Source organism: Euprymna scolopes, chromosome 18, assembly GCF_053919585.1.
Source record: "Euprymna scolopes isolate OS-2025 chromosome 18, ASM5391958v1, whole genome shotgun sequence".
Lineage (NCBI taxonomy): Eukaryota > Metazoa > Mollusca > Cephalopoda > Sepiida > Sepiolidae > Euprymna > Euprymna scolopes.
The window spans coordinates 45,428,365-45,447,493 of record NC_136499.1 but is presented as its reverse complement, the minus strand read 5'-3'; the positions used below and the strand labels follow the sequence as shown (position 1 = coordinate 45,447,493).

At 35.2% G+C, this 19,129-nt stretch overlaps 1 protein-coding gene and 1 pseudogene across 2 annotated transcripts in view; one reads left to right on the top strand and one right to left on the bottom strand.

Annotated features, from left to right (window-relative positions):
• The window catches only part of LOC145297611 (uncharacterized), a 346,611-nt gene that overhangs the window by 315,455 nt on the left and 12,027 nt on the right, over positions 1 to 19,129 (bottom strand). The gene's annotated exons all lie outside the window — the stretch shown is intronic.
• On the top strand, positions 17,487 to 17,604 carry LOC145301478 (5S ribosomal RNA; annotated as a pseudogene).

Genomic DNA, 19,129 nt, shown 5'->3' with positions numbered 1-19,129 from the left:
ATTATTTATTCAGATTTTTTTTTTTCTCATTTTGGATGTTATTCTCACGTTTCAGCCAATGCAACTCCAACCTTCTCCAGGTGCATCTTATTAAACAAATGAATTCTTATGTCAAACTTGAGAATCTCCACAGAATTTCAAACTGAACCTTTTATTTAATTCGTGGAGGTAAATTGTCCTCATTCCATCAGCTATGACAACAGAAATTATATTTTGCAGTACCACCTGTACTGAAGATTGAACAATCACCAGACAGTTCACTTAAAACTGATTATTATGTTGCACTTTATCTGTTCCACCAAAGATCCATGAGGCATACCTGAAGAAAGTCGGAGGTTACATCAGCCGAAACTTTATGAGAATATTATTTAAGATGAGAAAAGTAATTCAAATAATCCAAACTATTATCAGTCCTCATTTCAAAGATTCCAACATATAATTGATCACAATCCTCTGACAGAATTATAGGATTATTTTTTCTCGATTACAAAAATCTATTACATCCAGATGATGTCATCTACTCCTCTCAGATTTGCATCAAACTTTCCCCAGATTTTGGCATCATAAAAACTAGACAATCCTAAAACTTTGAGCTTGTAATTCAAAATGGTTTCCAAAGTATTGCATTTTTATGATTTCAGGAAAGACTGCAAAATTGTAACTTTAGAAATTTTTTGTGCATAATAAAATGAAACTTTTTAAAATGAATAAAATCTGAAAAATTCAAAATAAAGCATGATAATATTAGGGAAGAGGGAGGTCATTTTATTTTTTTTTTTTTACATAGGCATCACCAACTATCAAGGCCCAGAGGCCACTCGAGGATAAGGGTTAAAGAGTGTACAATAGTCAATTGGACTATATAGTAATCGTTAGTAATGGAAGTTCGGTAAATTTGTTAACTTAAGTACAATGGCTCATCAAGAACTTGTTTACATTGGACTTGAAGACAACCATCTTGTAGTCAACTAGAAAACAGGCAAGCGGAAGACAATTCCACAGGCGTGCAATTCTACGAAAGAAGCTTTGTTCATGGAATCTACATTTAGGTTTAGGCAGAGATAAAGAGTGAGGGAAATTATTGATGCATTCATGTATCAAATTTTTTTTTCTATTTAGAGTTGGCTAATTTTCACAGAGTTATACTCTAAAGCCAATAAAATTTTTCAGACTCTTCATCCTTAATAAAAAAAACATTTGCTACTTGGCAAATAACTTGCATCTCTGTAGAAAAATAACAGCAAACAGCTGTTTTCATTTTCTCAATGCAACTCCAAATTTTTTTTCCAAGTGCTTTTTATTGAACTCAGAAATTCTTATGTCCAATTCGGGAATCTCTACAGAATTTCAAACTGAACCTTTTATTTAATCCATGGAAATAAATTGTCCTCATTTCATCAAGTGATTTCCAAAATATTGCATATTTATGATTTCAATTATGTTATGAAAGGCTGCAAAATTGCAACATTAGAAAATTACATTTCTGTGCATAAAATAAATTCTAAACTATCTAGAACGTTAAAAATAATTTCCACTGCTTGATTTTAGATGACAACACACAAAACACTAGTTTTGTTCACAGAATTCAGGCACTACTGATGGAATAGAACCTCAAACACGACAAACATCTATTACATTTCTGATGGTTGCAGTGCACAGCAAAAGACGTGGATCAAGACAGTGAAACAAGATGCTGAGCTGATTCTGGGCCCTCATCTCTACAGTCTACATTGCTGAAACCATTGGCGTGATCGATCCCACTTCAATCTACAGTGCTAACCAAACCAAATACATGTTGTAGTGGGCAGTACAAAAATTGCAAAAACTTCCTTAATTTATATTCCCATAAAGAGGACTTTTTCGTTAAAGCATAGTGTATTTTTTTTTTTTTTTTTTTGCAAACCAGTCACAGAATATCATTGTGTGATAGAATTGCTGGCATGGTGAATGTCATGGTGCAAAACAATGTTTGCAGGGAGCACTCTACAACCAAATTCTGGACTATCGTGTGATACTGAAGTATACCAAGAAGAAATTAAATCAACTATCTTCTTCAGTATTGACAAAGACATGATCGAGGTGAGGAAGATGGTAAAGTACAAGCAGTAGCCATTGTTTAATTCACAAACCAGCATCACAAATTGGACACAAACTGTGCAGTGAGGACGATTTGTTTATGGACATCCATGATTTCAAGAATCCAATTTAAGTTGATATTGGTGACACCGCACCAATGTTATACATTTTTTGTGTGTATCTGTTTGCGTGGGACGGTTTGAGGAACAAAGTGATGTGAATGTCCAATTCATGCATTCCATGTACCAAGGAAAACACTGAACTGGCCAGGAGGTGGTTATAGTTGTCCTTATAAAAACAAATGTCCTACTAAAACCACTGGAACAACATAAAAAAAAAACTCGTAATGAAGATTTATGATAAAACAATTGCTACATTTGCAAAATTTCGTTCATGAACAGCTGTTGATTTGGTATTTTGAAAACATGTTACGATGTACTTTATAAATAACTTCTAATTTTCAGTCTCTGCATTAAATTAAACTATAGCAAAATGAAAAACGAATTTAGTGATAAATTGGGGTAACTTATCGTCTAGTGGAAACAGCAAGATCATATGGTCTCAACACAAAATAAACGTCTGTTTTTCAAATTAAATTACGTGCGAATGGAAAAAGAATAAGGCTTCAATTTTAGATGAGGTCAAATCGTGAAGAACACACACACAAAAAAAAAATTATCACTTTCCAATAGTGTCAAATACTTTTTGGAGTTTGAGGTTCGTTGGTCCCACAACCAAATTTAGCTGCATAAGTATAATAACTCAAAAATAGTTTTTATAGGTTTCAAGTGTGATTTTTCGATTCCTAGTGCAAAAAACTTACCTCTACCAATCTAAAATTAATTTTAAGCACAAAATATGTAATTTTATAATTTGATTTTGCAGTCTTTTTGGACATATCTAAAAAGTTTTTAAATGCAATATTTTCGAAATCACGCGGAGTTACAAGCTCAAATTTTCAAGACTGTCTAATTGGGGAAAGTTTTAAAATCTGAGAAGTATGGATGGCATCGTCTGGATGATTTGACATGGAATGACCTCGTATTTTTGTGTAAGCAATCAGAAAATACTAGAACTTTTTAGAAATTAATGCTTTCCAAGTACTATGCAGTAAATACACATTAATATGTTGCAATACCATAAAAATTCCATATATTCATTTTAAAAAAAAAAAAAAAGTGTTAGAGAACTCAAAGTTAAATTGAAATGCATTTTATGTACAAGAAACTGAATATATTGTAAGATTTCTTTGGTATAATTATTGTAAATTAAAAACTTTCATTAACACCCTTTCACCCCTGCTTCTCAAAGTTTTACCTTTTTCAGGCAATTAAGTGTGAGAACACCCTGAAAAAACTTAGCAATTAATTTAGAATTTGAGTGAAGGATCAGTTTCACATAGAAATGTAATGTAAAATAATCGCCATATTTCTGGGCCATTCCAGCATTTTAGAGCAGTTAACAAATTATGAGAAGTTGTAAGATGAAGAAAGTCATTGTTGCAGAAATGTTAGGAGTGCATCATGATTCTCTAGAGAGTCTGTTACTTTTCATTTGTGTCTTAGAAATATTCACCAAAGAGTTTTGTATGCTTTGTCGAGAAGAGATGTTGTATGCTGATGATTTAGCACTTGCGTTTGAAACAATGGATGAACTACTCGTTAAGTTAAAGACTTGGAAAAATGCTATGGAAAGGAAAGGTTTGAGAGTGAATGTTACCAAGACCAAAGAGATTATCAGTGATTGTATGACTGGAAAGCTTAAAAAAAAAAAAAAAGTTCCCCTGCTCAGTCTGTGGAAAGGGAGTCAGGAAAGGGAGTGGTACCTTTTTTTTATTTATTTATTTTTTTTTTTTTACTCATGTTCACCCCTTACAAAGCATATCGTCACTTGGACGTAAGGGGCTACTATTTAGGGCCATGTCTAGGAAAGATTAACAAGATATTTGTTTATGTTACATTTAAACTTCTTCATATCAGTACAGCCAAGGGAGCAGACAGCAGGAAGGGAATTCCAAAGTCTAGCTGTTTGAGGAAAGAAAGTATTAGAATACAACTCTTTCTGGCATTTAGGGACAACAACAGTGAAGGGATGAGATCTTATTGCCAAGCAGGTTTGTCGGAGATATGTACATCAACGGAGCACAAGTGAAACCAGTTCATCAGAACACATTCCATTCAAATATTTGTAAAACGGGCACAGTGATGCAACATTGACAATGACTTGTGGTACTTGTTGCATTGGAAACACAAGAAGTGCAGTGAAATTACATGTAGGTTGAGAGAGGATAACCAATTTATATGGAAGAAATGTAAGACAATGGAGACGGATGAGAACTCAAATGTCGACAAAGTATATTTGGCTGGCTAAGCTACTGACGTGGTCAAGAAGTTTTGTTACCTTGGTGATACCATTACATACAATAATTTTATAATTATAAGAGATTAAAACAACATCGTCTTTTTTTTTCTTCAATAACTTTCATGCTTATAATAGTATTTTCTTTCTTTTTTTAAATTTAACTGGTTATTAAACATGTAACATAGCTACTCATGCTGGAAATTTCGATAAATTATGTAGCTTACAGAAAAAAGTATGTCAAACTAAATTCATCTATCCATCGCAGCCGTAGCAGAGATTGAACTCACTACACAAGTTTGTAGTGTAATACAAATCTTGTCGGTAGCTTAATACTTGATGTTTCGCCAGGGCTATCAAGGGTATTTTTTATTGTGATGCCATCACTAGACCGGGGTGCCAACCACAACTTAAGAGAGTTCCATCTACCCTCGAGAGAAAGATAGACCACACCCATTTCTCAACCTGGTATTTTACCTCGCAGTACATACAGTGTCTCACCTTCCCAAATGGTCACCCATCTGGTACTGGGCATGCTCAACATTGCTTAACTTCAGTGATCTGGCGAGAACCGGTGTGTCAACATGATTGCACCATATGTGCACTAAAACTAAATGGTCAGCTTAATATTGTAATTTAAAATGTCTAAGTTAAAATTAGGATAAAATTAGAGTAAAAATACAATGTCTCGGGTGAGGTTCAAGTCCCCCCCCCCCCGCTTCCTCTCTTTATAGTCAAATGTAAGTCAAAACCCAAAAAAGCATCTTTCTTTCTTCTTCCTTCCCTGTCTTTCTTTTCTCTTTCTATCTCTCTCTACTTTTAGAGTTGACAGTAAATATCAAAAATGCGTCCATTATTAAATATCTTTTGATCTTATGGGTGACAGTATTAGGACTTCTGAGCGAGTGTAAAAGCTCCTCCTCCTGTCCTCTATAACAAATCAAAAATAAAATAGTGATCAGGATAAAATATTAAAATTGATCAGAAATACAACTTTTATGTTTTAACAACACAGACCAATATTTTATTGAACTCCAGAATTTTCCTGTCAAACTCAGAAAGCCACACCAAATTTCAAGCAGAATCCGTTATTTAATTCATGAGTGTAGCATGTTCTTATTCCATCAGCCATAACCAGGTAGAAGTCCTAAGTAATTCGCAATTGTATTTAGAACACCAACTGCACTGAAAATTGAATGTTCAACCTCCAGAAGAGTGTCACTTACAACGAAATTTAACAATCCGTTATGCCATGGGTCCTTGTAGTTCAATCCTCACATTCTACCCCCATGGATTAAATAAAGCGTTCTGTTTGAAATTTCTGCGTAGATTCCAAAATTCAACAGAAAGATTGCCAAGTTCAACAAAATACCCCTGAAGAAGGTAGGAAGTTAAATCGGCCAAAACGTTTTGAGAATAACACTAAAGATGAGAACACCAATCCGAATAATGCAAATTATCAATCCTTATCTCAAAAATTCAGAAACATAATAACAGTTTACTATTAAAAATGTCCCTGAAGAATGCTGAAAAGCGTAAATGAAAAATATGTAAATAATTCAAACGCATCTAAATGACACACAAAGCTGTATGATCAATGACGGCAATCAAAGTTGCAGAGTCAGAACTGAACGGAACATATCGAATGACAAGGTTTGACCAGTTTCTAACCAACTTAAAACGTTGATGGATGAATAGATTGAATGTAATGTTGTCTTGGAACCAACACGTTGTATGCCTCAGTCACAAAGCAAAGACTCAAAATGAATTTCAACTCGCTTTTTCTTTGTAACAACAACATTTATTTCTTCATTGTTACGGACGTGACGTCACCCACGTGATCTAGAATGTTCACCATGCCTTTCACGTAATCTCGAACGTTATTCTCATTCTGTGCCCCACATCTCTAATGTGATGTCCTTTTTAAAGTCTTCATTTTTCCATACCAGTGACATCACTTCGGATGCACTTGCATGTAGCCAGCCATCCGTGGTATGTTATATGAAGGCTACAAGTCTTTGATGAACACCGCATTTAATAAACAGGACAATGCTTGTTAAGATAGAGTCGATAGATGAAGTTTTTAAATATGTAGTTTTAAGCAAAAACAACAGTACTTACTTGTCATGTCGAAAATATTAATATATCCAAAGATTACAAAAATTCAACGAGTAGAACAATTGATATTGTATTTTTAGTAAAAAAAAAAAAAAAAATATCTATCGCTATAGGTTACAAATGTTAGAAGCCATAAAAGTAACGAAAAGGGAGATAAGCATGTCCCCTGTATTCGCAATCGTTAAGGTGTTCACATCTAGGGAATATGTAATTTCCCCCAATTTTCCATAAAAATTACTTTTAACTAATTTGATTTAAATGATTTTCTATTTGACGACTTTTCGTAATTTTTTGATATATTACTATTTTTGACATGACAATGAAGTGAGTACTGTTGTTTTTATTTGAAACCACATATTTAAAATATATCAATCTGTCGACTTTATCTTAACAAGCACCAACAAGACTTTCAACAAACATTGCTTATCATAAAAGAGAAAAAGCTTACAATAGAAACTGACTAGAACTGAACTAGTCGTCAAACTATCTGATTGAATAGATGAAGTATGACTGCTTACATGGAACCGTAAATGTCACTAATTGTTTAACAAAACGAATCATTTGTATAAGCAGATACTTTGTTGTCCCAAATGTTTGTCTATAACTGTTTGTTTGGGATAGCCACTGTCCCCTTTCTACCGCAAATACCACACACAAGTCAGCGGCACTTCAAATGGCATGGGTAGCCGTCATCACTGGGAGCAGCGAGCAATTCATTTTTTCACTCATTTTAGCTCCACTACACATCGACACTTGTGGTCGCCGCATAAGTGATTCAATTTTCAAAACCACTTAAACCTCAAAGGAATGTAATGTACTCATTATAAATAAAAAGTCTGTTCTTTTGTTCTTTTATGCTTTTGTTTTGGGTTTTTGGGGTTTTTTTTTGTTTTTTTTTCATTAACCTTTGAAATTGGGGCAATATTTCTTACTCACCATCTCATTTAGTATTTATTTATTTACCTCCCCCAAGAGGACAGAGTTATACACAATATAATGTGTGAGGGGAGGGATCCAGCTCCCAATAAAGGGGCACAAGAATAAAAATTGCTTTGGTTTAGAAGGATTTCTCCTTCATTGATTGAAGACAGAAGAGATTAAGTGTAGTATCAGAAACAGATACTACACTTTGCACCTAGCCAATTTAGCTAATATTTTAATGTCCTCTTTTGTATTTTCATAATCTCAAGAGTAGAAGTGATGTAATGGATATTAACTCAAAACTATGGGATCATCTTCAAATCAAATTGGATCCATCATTTACACATTATAAAAAAAGGCTGACTTCCTAAAAAAATTGAATTAAAATTTTAGCATTTCTCATTTGCCCTTTTAAACTTAGATTAGTAGTTTTCAACCGGGCTCCACATGAACCCCCCCCTCCCCATAGTTCTTGTAACATTATGATGGTTTCAGTTCTCTTTTAAAATAAACCGCTGATATAAGTCCTTTTGTTTTCTTTTTATTATAGAAAAATAGAATCAGATATGGGGGTCCACCAAAATCAATTAAGTGGAAAAAAGATGCCAAGGTAAAAAAGGTTAAAAACCACCAACTTAGATAATGAACTTAACAAAAAAAAAAATGTGATTATCGACAAACATTTACAAAAACAAATTGATTTTTGCTACATTTTTGGAGGATTGTTTGAAATATAAAAAATATTAAAAAAAAAACATTGTTTTATGCTCCATAAACTCCTCATAACTTAGAAATATATATATATATATATATATATATATATATATAGCCAGTAGAGTTTAGTTTCCTAGAAGTACATCCAATGAAACAACATGTGTCTACCAAAGAGTGCTCAATGAGTGAACAGAGCAGGTATATTAATGTGCAGGTGTTTTCGACGGTAATTCTTGGCCTGAAGACGTAGTCCTCCAACGCGGGTGATTACAGAAACATGTATGCACATATGTAGCCATTAATGTTTGTATAAATAAATTTAATATATATATATATATATATATATATATATAAAATAATGAGATCAAAGGAGATAGAGTGTTTACTTGATATAAGCAATAGTAAACTTCAATCTATATATAAATACCAAATATTTATATATAGATATTTTAATCCCAACCAAATAAAAGCTAATTATACACACAATAGAGAGTAGAACTTATAAGAGAAAAGAAATTAAAACTCTAAGTTGAAATTTACAATGAAATTTATTGTTCGACTGAATACTCCAAAAAACAATTTACAAAGCACTTATTCTGCGAAGTTTCAAAGAATGCTATTCTTCTCATCAGAGGATAGAAAAAAAAGAATAAGGACTTTGTAAATTGTTTTTTGGAGTATTCAGTCGAACAATAAATTTCATTGTAAATTTCAACTTACAGTTTTAATTTCTTTTGTCTTTATGTATATATATATATATAGATATATATATATTTTTTTTTTTTTACACAGGCATCACCACATTATCAAGGCCAAGAGGCCACTCAAGGATAAGGGTTACAGAGTGTACAGTAGAAATTGGAAAATATAGTAATCATTAGTAATGAAAATTCGGTAAATTTGTTAACTTATATGGAACGGCTCATCAAGAACTTATTTACGTTAGACTTGAAGACAACCATATTGTACTCAGCCGGAAAGCAGGAAAACGGAAGACAATTCCACAGGCGTGCAGTTCTAAAAAAGAAGCTTTGTTCATGGAATCTACGTTTAGGTTTATGCACAGATAAAGAGTGGGGGGAATTATTGATAATGTTTTCAGCTAGACAAGTGTTTCTTGTGAAAGTTTGGCGAGGGGGGACCATAGATTGAAGCTCAGTCGAACACTTTCCATGAAAATAACAATACATCAGAGACAAGCTCGCAACATCTCTTCTGTGAGATAGAGGTTGCAGGGAAGAGAAAAGGACATCTCCTACGAGGCTACGAAGTCTATTTTGAACTCTATCAAGGCAGGACAAGTTCTTTCTAGCAGCTCCTGCCCAGATGTGGCAACAGTATTCCATCCTTAGACGTACCTGGCTCTTATATAGATAGAGAATTGCATCAGCAGTGAGATATCTACCGGATCGATAGAAAGATCCCACCATTTTTCCAGCGGCCCTGGCAACAGATTTGATGTACGTGTTCCATTTAAGATCAGGAGTAATTGTCAAGCCCAGAAGCTTGTCAAAACTTGAGGCCTCCTGAAGACGAGAGCCATTCATTTCAATTGATGCCAGATGTGGATCAGAATGTTGATGATGTAAAGAGAGAAGCTTGGTTTAAGGGCTGGGATAAGAGCATATTCTTTTCATTGTTTTGACTCCCGAGTGTGTATCCGTTGATATCTTATATGCTTTTGTATAGAATGATGTGATTCTCAGTTGATTAACTGTGTCGGATATATATTTGAGAATCAAAACAATGAAAAGAATATGCTGTTGTCATAGCCCTAATCATCAGATCAATAAAAAAAAAAGTAAGAGTGAAAAACCTCTTTAGGCCAAGGCATTTTCGAAGCTAAATGCTTCTCATAAGAAAAGGAGAAGGGCCAGAATTATACAAAATGTAAAATAAAAATTGGCCTAAGAACATTAAGGTTAGAAATGAAGGAAGTATATATTAAGAAATATTAGAGGTATAAAATATATGAATAAAATTTTTTACATAAAAAATATTAAAACATAAGTAAGAGGAAAGAGTTAAGCTTATGTAAATAGGAAGGAAAGAATAGAATAAAAATCGGAAAGGTATATGTAAGTAATCGTAAGAAGAAAACAGGGAACACTAAGAAAAATGGGGATCATTAAAGAAGGAGAAACTTTGTTAAAGATATATTCTTTGATAACTTCAGTGTATAAATATTATTTATAGTGTTCTAATTGTAAGAGGATGGACATGGTTTTTTATATATTTTTCTTTAAATTAAGGTATCTTTTTAATAAACAAAATCTAAAGAATTCAATCTATAATATAAATCTCACCTGTCTGTCTGTATGTATGTTTGTATGTCTACCTAAAACTTTTGACAGAGGCGACGGATTTTCACGAGATCAATATCCTTTTGAAGCTCAACCCTTCGAACGACAACTATCGAAAAATTGGCCAAAAACATTAATTCCTTCACCCTCAACTGGGCAGTTTTCTACAAGGAGGGTCGTTTTTTTTTTCACTGACATTTTTGCAAGTCATTCAAACCTCGCATAAAACATTATTTCGACCACCCATGATGTCACAATCGTGGTAGGCGCATCGATAAGGCCGTTTTTTTTTTTTTTTTACCTCTTTTTCCTGTGGCGCATTACGGGTTTCAGCCTGCTTACTACTCTTATTTTTTTTTTTTTTTTGCGCTCGCAATTTTTCTTTTTTTCTTTTGCTCCACCAACACCTTTACACACACCTCCACTTTCTTTTCCGCCTTCGCGTCACAGGTTCGAGCCTGCTTGCTACAACTTTTATTTTTTTGCTCAACACACACCTACAAACACCCGGGTAACGCCGGGCACCCAAGCTAATTAAAAATAAAATGAAAAAAAAAAAAGAACATTTAGTGAAGAAAAATAAAATTTGGATATTTTTTGTTTGGGACATTCATTTTTATCATCTATCACTAGTTTTTGTATCCAAGTTTTCACATAGTCATATTCCTAAAACAACAAAAACTTGGACAATTTTCACAAAGTCAGACTTTTAAAACAATGAATGAACTCTGAGTCTGATGCCACAATCCTAGTTACAAACGATCCAAATAACCTGCAGTGTTTCTCTGTCTCTGCTGAACACATCTAATATTAAACACACATGACAATGAGGATTTTAGGCTTAGAATATAGAATATTTAAATCAGCGATGTTAAGATGATTGTTTTATAAATGTGTTAAATGGAAAAGCAAGAAAAAAAATAATAAATCTTAAAGTCACCAGAAAAAAGAAGTCGAAAAAAAAAATGGTGCCAAAAGAAACGAGTAAAAAAGATTATTATAGAATATAACTTTTATTCTCCCAATTACATCTAAGTATCTCAAAAGAACTTAATACATAACACACCACTCAATAAGTCCCGGACCTGACACAAATAAAAAAAAATCTATATGATTTTTATGAAGTACTAACCTTCAAATGGCATGTGTCAAAGTTTGAGTCGAATCAGATTATTAGTTTACAAAGTAGTTATTTAAGTGAAGTTACCTCAAATAATGTTGACTTAGAAAGAAATCAATATGTTTTGGATATGTTTCCTTGGTTACCCGACTCCAGCTAAGTAAAGAAATCATTGAAGAAAGATCAAGATGACGACCACCGAAGAGATAAGTCAATCAGATAAGGGTTGAAACTGGTATGCCGCTTCTGACAGCTAAAATACTGCCGCAAGACCATGATAAGTGACAGAAATTTGTTCTCAAGCATAAGAAATAAATCAAGTTGGTGTAAGTGAAAAGATTTTCATTGGTTGATGCTGTACGTCTACGTCACACCATTTAGTTTAAAATATTTTTGGCATGTATATAATGGGTATGAAAACAAATATTTGGATGATTATATTTATAGCCATGGGTGATAATGACGAACTAATCAGGTACCAAAATCGCTATATAAAATATACTCAATCTCTTTGAATTTTTAAATCATAGATTTTTGTTTTGACATGAGAAGGGAACCACTGCTGATCCTGACTAAATTAATACTGCTATTCTTTACTTGAAATTTCTTTGAATTTTTAAGTCATAGCTTTTTGTTTTGACACAAGAGGGCAACCACTGCTCTGACTGGATTAATATCTGGAATTCTTTATAATTAAAAATTTCTCTGATTGGATCAGTGTTGCCAATTTTTGCTTGGGATAACTTCATTAAATATTTGCAATTGGATAATTTTCTTTGCTCAGTTATTTCTTTGGCAGTCCCTTTATGGATCATTTTTCTATGGCAGGCACGTGGGGAAAACTAATGAGCACATATCTAAGGTAATGGCCGAAACCCTAGAGGAAGACCTTCAGTCTATAGTGGAATGGGGTCGAAAATGGACAGTAACGTTCAACACTGCCAAGACAAATTTCGTTTCCTTTAATAATTACATGAAACCTTACCAACCACCAATAGCAATGGCTAGAGATACTTTATCTGAGAGCACTTTGTTCAAGCTCCTTGGCTTAACATTCACAGGAAACATAAGTTGGAATAGATACATCAAGATCATTGCTAAGACTGCTGCAAAGAAGGTGGGTTCTCTCTACCATGCTAGAAAATTACTTATGCTTGAAAGTATCCTGTACCTCTACGAAGCTACCATTCGCCCATGCATGGAGTATTGCTGTCACATTTGGGCTGGTGCATCTGCTACTAGCCTCTCGCTCCTGGACAGAGTCCAAAAGAGAGTCGCCAACTTAATAGGTCTCAAACTGTTATCTAAACTTCAGCCCCTGTCCCACGGACAAAATGTTTCCTCCCTCTGCTTGTTTTACAAGTATTTTATGGTGGATGCTCTGATGAACTACAAGCCCTTGTACCCCTCGACGAAAATACCCCTGACAAACCCGACAAGCACCGAAGTTCCATCCCTACACAGTTGAGATCCCTAGATGTAAGAAAGCCTTTTACTCTAATAGCTTCTTCTCCAGAACGGCAGGACTTTGGAATTCTCTTCCGGTTTTCTGATTTCCCAACTGTACTGACATGCAGAAGTTCAAGTGTAATGTGAACAGACATCTTGCTGCTAAACTATCTACATAGTACCCCGGCAACTTAGGTCCCTGATAGTAGCCCCCTGCAATGTGTCTTGTTTGGGGTGAAAATGTAATAAATAATAAAAAAAATATAAAAGGCAAAATGTGTGTATGTGTGAGTTTGCATGCCTGCCAAAAACTTTCGACAGATACGTCGGACCGTGACAAAATTGGTATCGTTTTAAAGCTCAATGTCTCAGATGACAAATACTGAAAAATTGGCCAAAAACATTCATTCTTTCACCGTCAACTGGGCCGTTTTTTTACAAGTAGGAGTCATTTTTTTTACAAGTAGGGGTCATTTTTTTTTCATCAACATTTTTGCAAGTCATTTAAACCTTGCGTCAACAACGTCGTATAAAAGACGTTATTTCGACCGCCCATGACGTCACAATCGGGGTGGGCGCATTGATAAGAACGTTTGCTTTTTTTCACCTCCTTTTCCTCCTGCGCATTATGGACCTAAACCTGCCTACTACCCCTTATTTTTTTTTTGCGCTCACAATTTTGCTTTTTTTTTTTTTGTTTTTTTTGCTCAACCAACACCCTTCCACACACCTCCATACACCCAGGCTACGCTGGGCACCCAGGCTAGTATAATATAGAACCAAAAGATTTCTGCAGCACCCACTTTGAACACAGCTTTCTCATTGACGAATATTCATGCAACATGATGAATATACTGCCTTCTGATATCTTCAACTCGATTACTATCTCACACAATTTTAATTTACAATCAACAGGAACGAGTTTGTGGACTTTTTTTTTTAAATGTTTACTGGAATAGTTCCTGAATTTGAGTGACCTGAAAGTTCAGCAACATTTGTGTCTGCCCGACTGCAATTAAAATCGGCATACCATTTAACTCTTGAGCAGAGTCTAGATAACAATTATCAAGCCATTGTCTTGCTTGAGCAGTATTTTTTTTCCATCAGGAAGCAATGCTTTATCAACACACAAAATTAAGATTTTCCCGTCCCTTTAAAGATTTTCAACCGTAGTTTCACTTAAATAACTATAATTTGTTAAGTCCGATTGGACTCAAATCTTGATATGTGCCATTTGAAGAGTAATCTATCTATATATATATAAAAGCGAAAATGTATGTATGTATGTACGCTTTTCCTCGATGTCCACAAAAGGCTTCTTTCAGAGAAGTGCTTGCTCGGTTCACAACTTCTTAAAACTTTTTATATCATCTACAAATTGTAATATCTCAGAGTTACCCACGGAGCTTGCCTGTCTATTTAATTTTATTGGCTTTCAAATGTTAATTATGCAACATTTCCCGCATCGGCACGCGTTACATTCGGTTTTCGGTATAAAAAAAGCGAAACTCGACTCTAATACACGCCGAAAGCCAATTGTCTCAAGAGAGCTAAGTAACATTCGTTCAATGTCGACTTCGTCATATCAGACTGTAGCTTTCATTTCGCTCCTCCTAATAAACAGGGAGCAGGTTTTTAAAAACAAACAAACCGATTTATTCACCTCATTCAAAACTGTCCCGCACAAAATGCTTACTGCTGAATACCTATCGCCGTCACGTCAATCAAAAACGCGCACCTGTTTGTTTTTTTAACACTTTACTATTTTCCATGAAGGCTTCGGTTTTTTTTCACGGGCACGTGTTTTTTTTTCACATTTTCGGGGTTTTTTCACATACCCTGAAAAACACCTGGGCAACGCCGGGTACCCCTCGCTAGTTATAATATAAAACTCAAATCACCTTGCTTGGGCGTTGTCCATTAGCTTCTGCTTTACAACTTCTGGTTTCAAAAATTCTGCACATGTTTCAATAGATAAAAACAAAGTCATAAAAGCTTCTTTTTTTTTTTATCGACAATTCACAGGATCGTCTTTTATATTTTATTTAATTTTAAATAGATTTACGCATTTTATTTTTCTGCACTCCTAACAATATCTATATATATAAAAGCGAAAATGTATGTATGTTTGTGTGTCTGCTAAAAACTTTCGACACACGCGACAAAAATTCACAAACTCGCTATCATATCGAAGTCCCATCCTTCGCTTCAAAAATATCGAAAAATTGGCCAAAAACGTTAACTTTTTCACCCCGAAATCGACATTTTTCCACAGTTTTCTCGTAACAATAACCGATTCATGACGTCGTGACCTGATTTACTTTAAATAGTTGAAAAACCAAGCACATTTCATCTCCGTCGCTTTAGCGCAGTTCGTTAGCATGTTTGTTCATTATCTAAACGTTTTGGGTTTGAATCGTGGTGTGAGATGGTTTTTTTTTTCGATTTTTTAAATTTAAATATTGAACCCTGTGTTATTTAAGCCATTTTTCACGTAACGTTCGTTTTCCTGGTTTTTTTTTTTACTTCGCTCATTCTTAGCGACACCTGGGTATCCACCGATTTTTTTAATTCTAATATCGAAACAAGCCATTTTTCACGTGTTCGTTTTTCTGTTTTCATCGTTCGTTTGCCTTGCGTTAGATTTTTTTGTGTTTTTTTTTATGTTTTGATTACACCCCTCCCTGCCGCTTAATCAAAATGTTTTCTTTTCTTACTTCGCTTATAACAATGCTTACATCGTCATCGTCGTAACGCTCAACGACTTTCAAACATCTTTCACTAACTCATTCTGGCTGCCCGATTTTATTTTCAAACTTCGCCTCAGGGCTTCGGGTTCCATCCTACCCCCCCCCCCCCGGTTTCTTTTTTATTTAACATTTAACACCACACACACCTACAAACACCCGGGCAACGCCGGGTACCCCTGCTAGTAAATAAATAAAAGCGAAAATAATTTTTTTATAAATTGGTTTGGAAAATAAATTTTTTTTTTTTTTTTTTTTTTTTAAATCGGTAAATTTTTTACTTGGTTTCCACCTTAACATTTACCTTTAAAATGATCACTTTTATAAGTTTTCGGCGATACTATAAAATGAATATCGCATTTAAATTTTCTGCAAATTAGTAGTTTTCCTGATATTAAGCAATGTAATTCCTTATGTTAAAAGTGGTGACCATTGTTGTATAGCAAGCGCGCATATTTTTGGTATAATTAATATACTTAAAGGGGCAGACATATCTATCTATATATTTTTTTATTATTATTTATTCGAAGGTAAACAGTTACATTTGGTTGCTACAAACAGTCATCTGTTTCAGTTAATGAGACTTTATCAGGCGACCCTTTATATTTTATATATTGCCTATATATTCAGCTGTTGATGTCAGTTATGGTAATATTTGCACGACTTTCCAAAAAAGGTTGAAATACAACTTCTCCATTTTTATCCTTCTTTTTTAGAGAACTCGCAACTTCTATGGTCTTTTTTTGAATTTGAAGAGCTTTTTTTTTATAGCGTCGAATGGTTCGGGGTCGCCTGACAAAGTCTCACGGACTGAAACAGATGACTGTTGGTAGCGACGACCAAATGTAACTGTTTACCTTCAAATAAATAATAAAAAATATTTTGCTCTTGTTATCGAGAACTATCTAACAACCTTGTTGAGTTCATTAGTCCCTACTTTTGAATATCTCAAGCCTGGATTTATATATATATATATATATATATTCCTCATCTATTATGGATTGGCAATGGCTTTTCGAACCATCCACAAAGCAACATAATAGAACACCCACTTTGAACACAGCTTTCTAATTGACAAATATTTATGCAGCATGGTGGATACACCCTATTCTGAGTTCTTTAACTCCTCTGCTATCTCACACAATTTCAATTTTACAATCGACAGAAACGAGTTTGTGGATTTTGGGAGTTTCCTTGGACAAATTTGTACAATCTGAACACTCAATATAATTTGCGTTTGTACATGTTTTAAGTAAGTATACCACCTCTTATTATATACAGCATAATCACGTTTGATACACCGGTTCCCGTCAGATCACTAAAGTTAAGCAACAATGAGCCTGGCCAGTACTAGATGGGTGACCATTTGGAACTTCCAGGTGCTATATGTGCTCTCCGCTTATCTCGGCATTGTTTCCAGTCATCCTGGACTTCTCCTTGCCACTAGACTCGAGCAGTGCCGATTCCGGAGAGGTGTGGTTGGGGCTTGTGCAAACCTTGCCACACATTTACATGCGCAGCTGCCCCTACAGGGGGTATCCTTTGTCTTTCGAGACTGAACGGAGGTGTCGCATTGCACCACATCATGCCATAAAATTCAAACCGAGGCTGGAGAGAGCCTGGAAGGAATTAGAGTGCATATTGACCATATTGTAAGGAATTACCTCCAGTGTAACCGGATTATACGGCATAATCATGTTTAACACACTGGTTCTCATCAGATCACCAAAGTTAAGCAACAATGAGCCTGGCCAGTACCAGATGGGTGACCATTTGGAAATAGCAGGTGCTGTATGTACTCTCCGCTTATCTCGGCATTTGTTTCCAGTCGTCCTGGACTTCTCCTTGCCGCTGGACTCAAGCAGTACCAATTTAGGAGAGGTGTGGTTAGAGATTGCGCAACCCTTGCCATACAATTACATGCACAGCTGCCTCTACAGGAGGTATCCTTTGTCTTTCGAGACTGAATGGAGGCATCGACCACCGCTTAATCATTGTTTTCAATGGAGTAGAGTCAGAATAACATTTATTAAACCATTGCTTTGCTGTAACAGTACTTTTATCTCATCAGAAAGTCATATTTTATATAAATACAAAAATCTCCATTGCTTTGAGAATTTGCAACAGTTGCTTCACTTGGAAGCTTTAGTACTAGACTACCCGTGACCCGTTGGGTCAGTATATGTTAAGACTAGCTATGGAAGAGTGAGTATATTAATTATGCCAAAAAATTATGCGCGCCTGTGAGTACAACAATGACTACCACTTTAAACATAAAGAATTACATTCTTTAATATCTGGAAACTAGTTATTTGCAGAAAATTTAAATGCAATAGTCATTTTCAGCATACCTGAAAACCTTTAGATTATTAAATCCTTATTCCATAAAGTTACAAAAATTAGGCCCTTTATTTTTTTTTTTTTTTTTTTTTTTTACAGTGATCACCACTTATCAAGGCCCGGAAGCCACTCAGGGATAAGGGTTATTGCAAGTACATTACGTTAGTGTGGAGATTTAATGAAGTGTTTACTTAAGGGGGCGGTTCATCAGGAATTTGTTAACATTGGACTTGAAGACATCCAAGTTGTAGTCCGGTGGGAAGCAGGCAGACGGAACAGAGTTCCACAGGCGTGCAGTTCTAAGAAAGAAGTTTTGTTCATGGAATCCGCGTTTTGATTTAGGCACAGATATAGAGTGGGGGAAATTTTTCACAGTGGATTCAGCTAGACGGGTGTTTTTCGTAAAAGATTGGCGAGGGGGGACCAGAGATTGGAGTTCAGACGAGCACCTGCCATAGAAATAACGATAAAACAAGGATAGGCTCGCAACGTCTCTTCTGTGGGAGAGAGGTTGCAGGGTAGAGAAAAGGGCATCCTCCCCACTAAGCCACGAAGTCTATTTTGTACTCTGTCAAGGCAGGATAGGCTGTTTTTAGCAGCTCTTGCCCAGATATGGCAACAGTATTCCATCCTTGGACGTACTTGGCTTTTATATAGATAGAGAATTGCATCAGTAGTGAGATATCTTCTGGAGCGGTAGAACGATCCCACCATCTTTCCAGCGACCTTGGCAACAGACTTGATGTACGTTTTCCATTTCAGATCAGGAGTAAAGGTCAAACCCAGAAGCTTGTCAAAACACGGGGCCTCACCCAGACAAGAGCCATCCATCACAATTGATGTCAGATGGGGATCAGAGCGTTGATGATGTAAGGATAGGAGTTTGGTTTTGGATGCATTAAAAGGTAACCAGCCACATCTTCCCCCACTGAACCACGCGCTCGAGATCAGAGGAGAGAGAATCAGAGAGAACTTTGTCATTT